Raw genomic sequence first — 10,000 nt, forward strand, 5'->3', positions numbered from 1 at the left:
CTGGGGAGCCTCCTCCTGCGGGGATGGGGAACCAGGGGCCTGGGGAACATTTTCAACACTTTGGGGCATTTTTAAACACTTTGCTCTTTTTCCCCCTCTCCCAACCAGGGGGCCTTGGGAGCCTCCTCCTGCGGGGATGGGGAACCAGGGGCCTGGGGAACATTTTCAACACTTTGGGGCATTTTTAAACACTTTGCTCTTTTTCCCCCTCTCCCAACCAGGGGGCCTGGGGAGCCTCCTCCTGAGGGGATGGGGAGCCAGGGGCCTGGGGAACATTTTCAACACTTTGGGGCATTTTTAAACACTTTGGTCTTTTTCCCCCTCTCCCAACCAGGGGGCCTGGGGAGCCTCCTCCTGCGGGGATGGGGAACCAGGGGCCTGGGGAACATTTTCAACACTTTGGGGCATTTTTAAACACTTTGCTCTTTTTCCCCCTCTCCCAACCAGGGGCCTGGGGAGCCTCCTCCTGCGGGCATGGAGAACCAGGGGGCCTGGGGAGCCTCCTCCTGCGGGGATGGGGAACCAGGGGCCTGGGGGGCCTCCTCCTGCGGGGATGGAGAACCAGGGGGCCTGGGGAGCCTCCTCCTGCGGGGATGGGGAACCAGGGGGCCTGGGGAGCCTCCTCCTGCGGGCATGGAGAACCAGGGGGCCTGGGGAGCCTCCTCCTGCGGGGATGGGGAACCAGGGGGCCTGGGGAGCCTCCTCCTGCGGGGATGGAGAACCAGGGGGCCTGGGGAGCCTCCTCCTGCGGGGATGGGGAACCAGGGGGCCTGGGGAGCCTCCTCCTGCGGGGATGGAGAACCAGGGGGCCTGGGGAGCCTCCTCCTGCGGTCATGGAGAACCAGGGGGCCTGGGGAGCCTCCTCCTGCGGGCATGGAGAACCAGGGGCCTGGGGAGCCTCCTCCTGCGGGGATGGAGAACCAGGGGGCCTGGGGAGCCTCCTCCTGCGGGCATGGAGAACCAGGGGGCCTGGGGAGCCTCCTCCTGCGGGCATGGAGAACCAGGGGGCCTGGGGAGCCTCCTCCTGCGGGGATGGGGAACCAGGGGCCTGGGGAGCCTCCTCCTGCGGGGATGGAGAACCAAGGGGCCTGGGGAGCCTCCTCCTGCGGGCATGGAGAACATGGGGGCCTGGGGAGCCTCCTCCTGCGGGCATGGAGAACCAGGGGGCCTGGGGAGCCTCCTCCTGCGGGCATGGAGAACCAGGGGGCCTGGGGAGCCTCCTCCTGCGGGGATGGAGAACCAGGGGCCTGGGGAGCCTCCTCCTGCGGGGATGGAGAACCAAGGGGCCTGGGGAGCCTCCTCCTGCGGGCATGGAGAACATGGGGGTCTGGGGAGCCTCCTCCTGCGGGGATGGAGAACCAGGGGGCCTGGGGAGCCTCCTCCTGCGGGGATGGGGAACCAGGGGGCCTGGGGAGCCTCCTCCTGCGGTGATGGGGAACCATGGGGCCTGGGGAGCCTCCTCCTGCGGGGATGGAGAACCAGGGGGCCTGGGGAGCCTCCTCCTGCGGGGATGGAGAACCAGGGCGCCTGGGGAGCCTACTCCTGCGGGGATGGAGAACCAAGGGGCCTGGGGAGCCTCCTCCTGCGGGCATGGAGAACATGGGGGCCTGGGGAGCCTCCTCCTGCGGGGATGGAGAACCAGGGGGCCTGGGGAGCCTCCTCCTGCGGGGATGGGGAACCAGGGGGCCTGGGGAGCCTCCTCCTGCACCAGGGGGCCTGGGGAGCCTCCTCCTGCGGGGATGGGGAACCAGGGGGCCTGGGGAGCCTCCTCCTGCGGTGATGGGGAACCATGGGGCCTGGGGAGCCTCCTCCTGCGGGGATGGGGAACCAGGGGGCCTGGGGAGCCTCCTCCTGCGGGGATGGGGAACCAGGGGCCTGGGGAGCCTCCTCCTGCACCAGGGGGCTTGGGGAGCCTCCTCCTGCGGGGATGGGGAACCAGGGGGCCTGGGGAGCCTCCTCCTGCGGGGATGGGGAACCAGGGGCCTGGGGAACATTTTCAACACTTTGGGGCATTTCACAAGCGCTTCCCTCGCTTACGGCCACACCACCCTGAATGAGCCCGATCTCGTCTGATCTCGGAAGCCAAGCAGGGTCGGGCCCAGTTAGTACTTGGATGGGAGACCGCCTGGGAATACTGGGTGCTGTAAGCATTTTTTTTTGCCATTATTTGTGGGTAGAAAAGTGAGAAAAGTGACCTAAAATAGAACCGGGACTAGGCGGCAGTTCCCCCCACCAGGCGGCGGCATTTGGGGCATTATTTGTGGGTAAGAAAGTGAGAAAAGTGACCTAAAATAGAACCGGGACTAGGCGGCAGTTCCCCCCACCAGGCGGCGGCATTTGGGGCATTATTTGTGGGTAAGAAAGTGAGAAAAGTGACCTAAAATAGAACCGGGACTAGGCGGCAGTTCCCCCCACCAGGCGGCGGCATTTGGGGCATTATTTGTGGGTCAGAAAGTGAGAAAAGTGACCTAAAATAGAACCGGGACTAGGCGGCAGTTCCCCCCACCAGGCGGCGGCATTTGGGGCATTATTTGTGGGTCAGAAAGTGAGAAAAGTGACCTAAAATAGAACCGGGACTAGGCGGCAGTTCCCCCCACCAGGCGGCGGCATTTGGGGCATTATTTGTGGGTAAGAAAGTGAGAAAAGTGACCTAAAATAGAACCGGGACTAGGCGGCAGTTCCCCCCACCAGGCGGCGGCATTTGGGGCATTATTTGTGGGTCAGAAAGTGAGAAAAGTGACCTAAAATAGAACCGGGACTAGGCGGCAGTTCCCCCCACCAGGCGGCGGCATTTGGGGCATTATTTGTGGGTAAGAAAGTGAGAAAAGTGACCTAAAATAGAACCGGGACTAGGCGGCAGTTCCCCCCACCAGGCGGCGGCATTTGGGGCATTATTTGTGGGTCAGAAAGTGAGAAAAGTGACCTAAAATAGAACCGGGACTAGGCGGCAGTTCCCCCCACCAGGCGGCGGCATTTGGGGCATTATTTGTGGGTCAGAAAGTGAGAAAAGTGACCTAAAATAGAACCGGGACTAGGCGGCAGTTCCCCCCACCAGGCGGCGGCATTTGGGGCATTATTTGTGGGTCAGAAAGTGAGAAAAGTGACCTAAAATAGAACCGGGACTAGGCGGCAGTTCCCCCCACCAGGCGGCGGCATTTGGGGCATTATTTGTGGGTCAGAAAGTGAGAAAAGTGACCTAAAATAGAACCGGGACTAGGCGGCAGTTCCCCCCACCAGGCGGCGGCATTTGGGGCATTATTTGTGGGTCAGAAAGTGAGAAAAGTGACCTAAAATAGAACCGGGACTAGGCGGCAGTTCCCCCACCAGGCGGCGGCATTTGGGGACCCGTAGTGTGGGCAGAAAACTCACCAAAGTGACTTAAAATAGAACCGGTGCAGGCGGCATGTTCCCCCACCAGATGGCGGCATTTGGGGACCCGTAGTGTGGGCAGAAAACTCACCAAAGTGACTTAAAATAGAACCGGTGCAGGCGGCATGTTCCCCCACCAGATGGCGGCATTTGGGGACCCGTAGTGTGGGTAGAAAACTCACCAAAGTGACTTAAAATAGAACCGGTGCAGGCGGCATGTTCCCCCACCAGATGGCGGCATTTGGGGACCCGTAGTGTGGGTAGAAAACTCACCAAAGTGACTTAAAATAGAACCGGTGCAGGCGGCATGTTCCCCCACCAGATGGCGGCATTTGGGGACCCGTAGTGTGGGCAGAAAACTCACCAAAGTGACTTAAAATAGAACCGGTGCAGGCGGCATGTTCCCCCACCAGATGGCGGCATTTGGGGACCCGTAGTGTGGGTAGAAAACTCACCAAAGTGACTTAAAATAGAACCGGTGCAGGCGGCATGTTCCCCCACCAGATGGCGGCATTTGGGGACCCGTAGTGTGGGTAGAAAACTCACCAAAGTGACTTAAAATAGAACCGGTGCAGGCGGCATGTTCCCCCACCAGATGGCGGCATTTGGGGACCCGTAGTGTGGGCAGAAAACTCACCAAAGTGACTTAAAATAGAACCGGTGCAGGCGGCATGTTCCCCCACCAGATGGCGGCATTTGGGGACCTGCAGTGTGGGTAGAAAACTCACCAAAGTGTCCTAAAATAGAACCGGGACCAGGGGGCCTCTTCCCCCACCAGGTGGCGGGCTTGGGGGGCTTGGTTTCCGGGTAGAAAACTCACCAAAGTGTCCTAAAATAGAACCGGGACCAGGGGGCATGTTCCCCCACCAGGCGGCGGGCTTGGGGGGCTTGGTTTGCGGGTAGAAAACTCACCAAAGTGTCCTAAAATAGAACCAGGACCAGGGGGCATGTTCCCCCACCAGGCGGCGGGCTTGGGGGGCTTGGTTTGCGGGTAGAAAACTCACCAAAGTGTCCTAAAATAGAACCGGGACCAGGGGGCCTCTTCCCCCACCAGGCGGCGGGCTTGGGGGGCTTGGTTTGCGGGTAGAAAACTCACCAAAGTGACCTAAAATAGAACCGGGCTAGGCGGCATGTTCCCCCACCAGGCGGCGGGCTTGGGGGGCTTGGTTTGCGGGTAGAAAACTCACCAAAGTGTCCTAAAATAGAACCGGGACCAGGGGGCATGTTCCCCCACCAGGCGGCGGGCTTGGGGGGCTTGGTTTGCGGGTAGAAAACTCACCAAAGTGTCCTAAAATAGAACCGGGACCAGGGGGCATCTTCCCCCACCAGGCGGCGGGCTTGGGGGGCTTGGTTTGCGGGTAGAAAACTCACCAAAGTGTCCTAAAATAGAACCGGGACCAGGGGGCCTCTTCCCCCACCAGGCGGCGGGCTTGGGGGGCTTGGTTTGCGGGTAGAAAACTCACCAAAGTGACCTAAAATAGAACCGGGCCAGGCGGCATGCTCCCCCACCAGGCGGCGGGCTTGGGGGGCTTGGTTTGCGGGTAGAAAACTCACCAAAGTATCGGCAAAATAGAACCAGGGAAGGGGGGGATGTCGGTCACAAGGTGCCCGAGTCAGAGAACCAGGAAAACGGACATAAATCCAGAAAACCTCGGTGTCTGACTGCTCCTCAAAAAGTGGTCTTTTTGATGTCACGAGCGCAACCACCTAGAGGTTAATGGGGAGGGATGGTGTGAGCGCAAACGGATTTTTCCTAAGTGTGACTGCTCCTCAAAAAGTGGTCTTTTTGATGTCACGAGCGCAACCACCTAGAGGTTAATGGGGAGGGATGGTGTGAGCGCAAACGGATTTTTCCTAAGTGTGACTGCTCCTCAAAAAGTGGTCTTTTTGATGTCACGAGCGCAACCACCTAGAGGTTAATAGGGAGCGAGTACAACAGGGGAGGGAGTGAATGGGCTCGGACTGTGGCCGAGCCTGGTGCCTCAAAATCGGACAAGGTTGGACTGGAAGCCCGCTGAGAACTCTGGTTCTTTTGCCAGACGAAACGAATTTTTTCCGAGTGTGACTGCTCTGCAAAAAGTGGTCTTTTTGATGTCACGAGCGCAACCACCTAGAGGTTAATGGGGAGGGAGTGGAAAAAACGACAAAGTGTTGAGCTCCGGACCGGGATGGCGGGCGACTCGAGCGGTCATGCCCGACTTTGAGACACTTTGTCGCGGTCATGCGAGCGACCTCCACTGCTCCCCGGAGGTGCCCCGGACCGGGTTGGCGGGTGACTCGAGCGGTCCTGCCCGACTTTGAGACACTTTGTCGCGGTCATGCGGGCGTCCTCCGCCGGTCCCCGGAGGTGCCCCGGACCGGGTTGGCGGGTGACTCGAGCGGTCATGCCCGACTTTGAGACACTTTGTCGCGGTCATGCGGGCGTCCTCCGCCGGTCCCTGGAGGTGCCCCGGACCGGGGTGGCGGGTGACTCGAGCGGTCGTGCCCGACTTTGAGACACTTTGTCGCGGTCATGCGGGCGTCCTCCGCCGGTCCCTGGAGGTGCCCCGGACCGGGTTGGCGGGTGACTCGAGCGGTCGTGCCCGACTTTGAGACACTTTGTCGCGGTCATGCGGGCGTCCTCCGCCGGTCCCCGGAGGTGCCCCGGACCGGGTTGGCGGGTGACTCGAGCGGTCATGCCCGACTTTGAGACACTTTGTCGCGGTCATGCGGGCCTCCTCCGCCGGTCCCTGGAGGTGCCCCGGACTGGGTTGGCGGGTGACTCGAACGGTCATGCCCGACTTTGAGACACTTTGTCGCGGTCATGCGGGCGTCCTCCGCCGGTCCCTGGAGGTGCCCCGGACCGGGTTGGCGGGTGACTCGAGCGGTCATGCCCGACTTTGAGACACTTTGTCGCGGTCATGCGGGCCTCCTCCGCCGGTCCCTGGAGGTGCCCCGGACCGGGTTGGCGGGTGACTCGAACGGTCATGCCCGACTTTGAGACACTTTGTCGCGGTCATGCGGGCGTCCTCCGCCGGTCCCTGGAGGTGTCCCGGACCGGGTTGGCGGGTGACTCGAGCGGTCGTGCCCGACTTTGAGACACTTTGTCGCGGTCATGCGGGCATCCTCCGCCGGTCCCTGGAGGTGCCCCGGACCGGGTTGGCGGGTGACTCGAGCGGTCGTGCCCGACTTTGAGACACTTTGTCGCGGTCATGCGGGCGTCCTCCGCCGGTCCCTGGAGGTGCCCCGGACCGGGTTGGCGGGTGACTCGAGCGGTCGTGCCCGACTTTGAGACACTTTGTCGCGGTCATGCGGGCGTCCTCCGCCGGTCCCTGGAGGTGCCCCGGACCGGGTTGGCGGGTGACTCGAGCGGTCGTGCCCGACTTTGAGACACTTTGTCGCGGTCATGCGGGCGTCCTCCGCCGGTCCCTGGAGGTGCCCCGGACCGGGTTGGCGGGTGACTCAAGCGGTCATGCCCGACTTTGAGACACTTTGCCGCGGTCATGCGGGCGACCTCCGCCGGTCCCTGGAGGTGCCCCGGACCGGGTTGGCGGGTGACTCGAGCGGTCGTGCCCGACTTTGAGACACTTTGCCGTGGTCATGCGGGCGACCTCCGCCGGTCCCTGGATGGCGGGCTCCAGTGAGGTCGGCGGGGGAAGGCTCGGGCTGAGGCCGACTTCGGTGCCTCAAAGTCGGACAAGGTTGGATTGGAAGTCCGCTGTGTTGAGGACCAGTGGCATTCGGCGGTGGAACGCTCAGAACTTGGCCGACATCGGTGCCTCAACGTCGGACAAGGTTGGAGTGGATGACCGCTGATAACTCTGGTTCTTTTGCCAGACGAAAGAAATTTTTCCCGAGTGTGACTGCTCTGAAAAAAGTGGTCTTTTTGATGTCACGAGCGCAACCACCTAGAGGTTAATAGGGAGGCACCATAACAGGAGAGGGAGTGAAAAGGCTCGGACGGTGGCCGAGCCTGGTGCCTCAAAATCGGACAAGGTTGGAGTGGATGACCGCTGATAACTCTGGTTCTTTTGCCAGACGAAAGAAATTTTTCCCGAGTGTGACTGCTCTGAAAAAAGTGGTCTTTTTGATGTCACGAGCGCAACCACCTAGAGGTTAATAGGGAGGCACCATAACAGGAGAGGGAGTGAAAAGGCTCGGAGGGTGGCCGAGCCTGGTGCCTCAAAATCGGACAAGGTTGGAGTGGATGACCGCTGAAAACTCTGGTTCTTTTGCCAGACGAAAGAAATTTTTTCCGAGTGTGACTGCTCTGAAAAAAGTGGTCTTTTTGATGTCACGAGCGCAACCACCTAGAGGTTAATAGGGAGGCACCATAACAGGAGAGGGAGTGAAAAGGCTCGGAGGGTGGCCGAGCCTGGTGCCTCAAAATCGGACAAGGTTGGAGTGGATGACCGCTGAAAACTCTGGTTCTTTTGCCAGACGAAAGAAATTTTTCCCGAGTGTGACTGCTCTGCAAAAAGTGGTCTTTTTGATGTCACGAGCGCAACCACCTAGAGGTTAATAGGGAGGCACCATAACAGGAGAGGGAGTGAAAAGGCTCGGAGGGTGGCCGAGCCTGGTGCCTCAAAATCGGACAAGGTTGGAGTGGATGACCGCTGAAAACTCTGGTTCTTTTGCCAGACGAAAGAAATTTTTTCCGAGTGTGACTGCTCTGAAAAAAGTGGTCTTTTTGATGTCACGAGCGCAACCACCTAGAGGTTAATAGGGAGGCACCATAACAGGAGAGGGAGTGAAAAGGCTCGGAGGGTGGCCGAGCCTGGTGCCTCAAAATCGGACAAGGTTGGAGTGGATGACCGCTGAAAACTCTGGTTCTTTTGCCAGACGAAAGAAATTTTTCCCGAGTGTGACTGCTCTGCAAAAAGTGGTCTTTTTGATGTCACGAGCGCAACCACCTAGAGGTTAATAGGGAGGCACCATAACAGGAGAGGGAGTGAAAAGGCTCGGAGGGTGGCCGAGCCTGGTGCCTCAAAGTCGGACAAGGTTGGAGTGGATGACCGCTGAAAACTCTGGTTCTTTTGCCAGACGAAAGAAATTTTTTCCGAGTGTGACTGCTCTGCAAAAAGTGGTCTTTTTGATGTCACGAGCGCAACCACCTAGAGGTTAATAGGGAGGCACCATAACAGGAGAGGGAGTGAAAAGGCTCGGAGGGTGGCCGAGCCTGGTGCCTCAAAATCGGACAAGGTTGGAGTGGATGACCGCTGAACACTCTGGTTCTTTTGCCAGACGAAAGAAATTTTTTCCGAGTGTGACTGCTCTGCAAAAAGTGGTCTTTTTGATGTCACGAGCGCAACCACCTAGAGGTTAATAGGGAGGCACCATAACAGGAGAGGGAGTGAAAAGGCTCGGAGGGTGGCCGAGCCTGGTGCCTCAAAATCGGACAAGGTTGGAGTGGATGGCCGCTGAAAACTCTGGTTCTTTTGCCTGACGAAAGAAATTTTTTCCGAGTGTGACTGCTCTGCAAAAAGTGGTCTTTTTGATGTCACGAGCGCAACCACCTAGAGGTTAATAGGGAGGCACCATAACAGGAGAGGGAAGGAAAAGGCTCGGAGGGTGGCCGAGCCTGGTGCCTCAAAATCGGACAAGGTTGGAGTGGATGACCGCTGAAAACTCTGGTTCTTTTGCCTGACGAAAGAAATTTTTTCCGAGTGTGACTGCTCTGCAAAAAGTGGTCTTTTTGATGTCACGAGCGCAACCACCTAGAGGTTAATAGGGAGGCACCATAACAGGAGAGGGAGTGAAAAGGCTCGGAGGGTGGCCGAGCCTGGTGCCTCAAAGTCGGACAAGGTTGGAGTGGATGGCCGCGGAGAACTCTGGTTCTTTTGCCTGACGAAAGAAATTTTTTCCGAGTGTGACTGCTCCTCAAAAAGTGGTCTTTTTGATGTCACGAGCGCAACCACCTAGAGGTTAATAGGGAGGCACCATAACAGGAGAGGGAGTGAAAAGGCTCGGAGGGTGGCCGAGCCTGGTGCCTCAAAGTCGGACAAGGTTGGAGTGGATGGCCGCGGAGAACTCTGGTTCTTTTGCCTGACGAAAGAAATTTTTTCCGAGTGTGACTGCTCTGCAAAAAGTGGTCTTTTTGATGTCACGAGCGCAACCACCTAGAGGTTAATAGGGAGGCACCATAACAGGAGAGGGAAGGAAAAGGCTCGGAGGGTGGCCGAGCCTGGTGCCTCAAAGTCGGACAAGGTTGGAGTGGATGGCCGCGGAGAACTCTGGTTCTTTTGCCTGACGAAAGAAATTTTTTCCGAGTGTGACTGCTCCTCAAAAAGTGGTCTTTTTGATGTCACGAGCGCAACCACCTAGAGGTTAATAGGGAGGCACCATAACAGGAGAGGGAAGGAAAAGGCTCGGAGGGTGGCCGAGCCTGGTGCCTCAAAGTCGGACAAGGTTGGAGTGGATGGCCGCGGAGAACTCTGGTTCTTTTGCCTGACGAAAGAAATTTTTTCCGAGTGTGACTGCTCTTCAAAAAGTGGTCTTTTTGATGTCACGAGCGCAACCACCTAGAGGTTAATAGGGAGGCACCATAACAGGAGAGGGAAGGAAAAGGCTCGGAGGGTGGCCGAGCCTGGTGCCTCAAAGTCGGACAAGGTTGGAGTGGATGGCCGCGGAGAACTCTGGTTCTTTTGCCTGA

The 10,000-nt window shown here is 58.7% G+C and overlaps 1 non-coding gene across 1 annotated transcript; it reads left to right on the forward strand.

The window, feature by feature from the left end:
* Positions 1–2,031: 2,031 nt before the first annotated feature.
* On the forward strand, positions 2,032–2,150 carry LOC148058115 (5S ribosomal RNA). The gene has a single exon (XR_015710151.1). It is a non-coding gene; the product is annotated as a 5S ribosomal RNA (ribosomal RNA).
* The last annotated feature ends 7,850 nt before the right edge of the window (positions 2,151–10,000 follow it).

This window comes from Callionymus lyra, unplaced genomic scaffold (genome assembly GCF_982586985.1).
Source record: "Callionymus lyra unplaced genomic scaffold, fCalLyr1.hap1.1 HAP1_SCAFFOLD_168, whole genome shotgun sequence".
Lineage (NCBI taxonomy): Eukaryota > Metazoa > Chordata > Actinopteri > Syngnathiformes > Callionymidae > Callionymus > Callionymus lyra.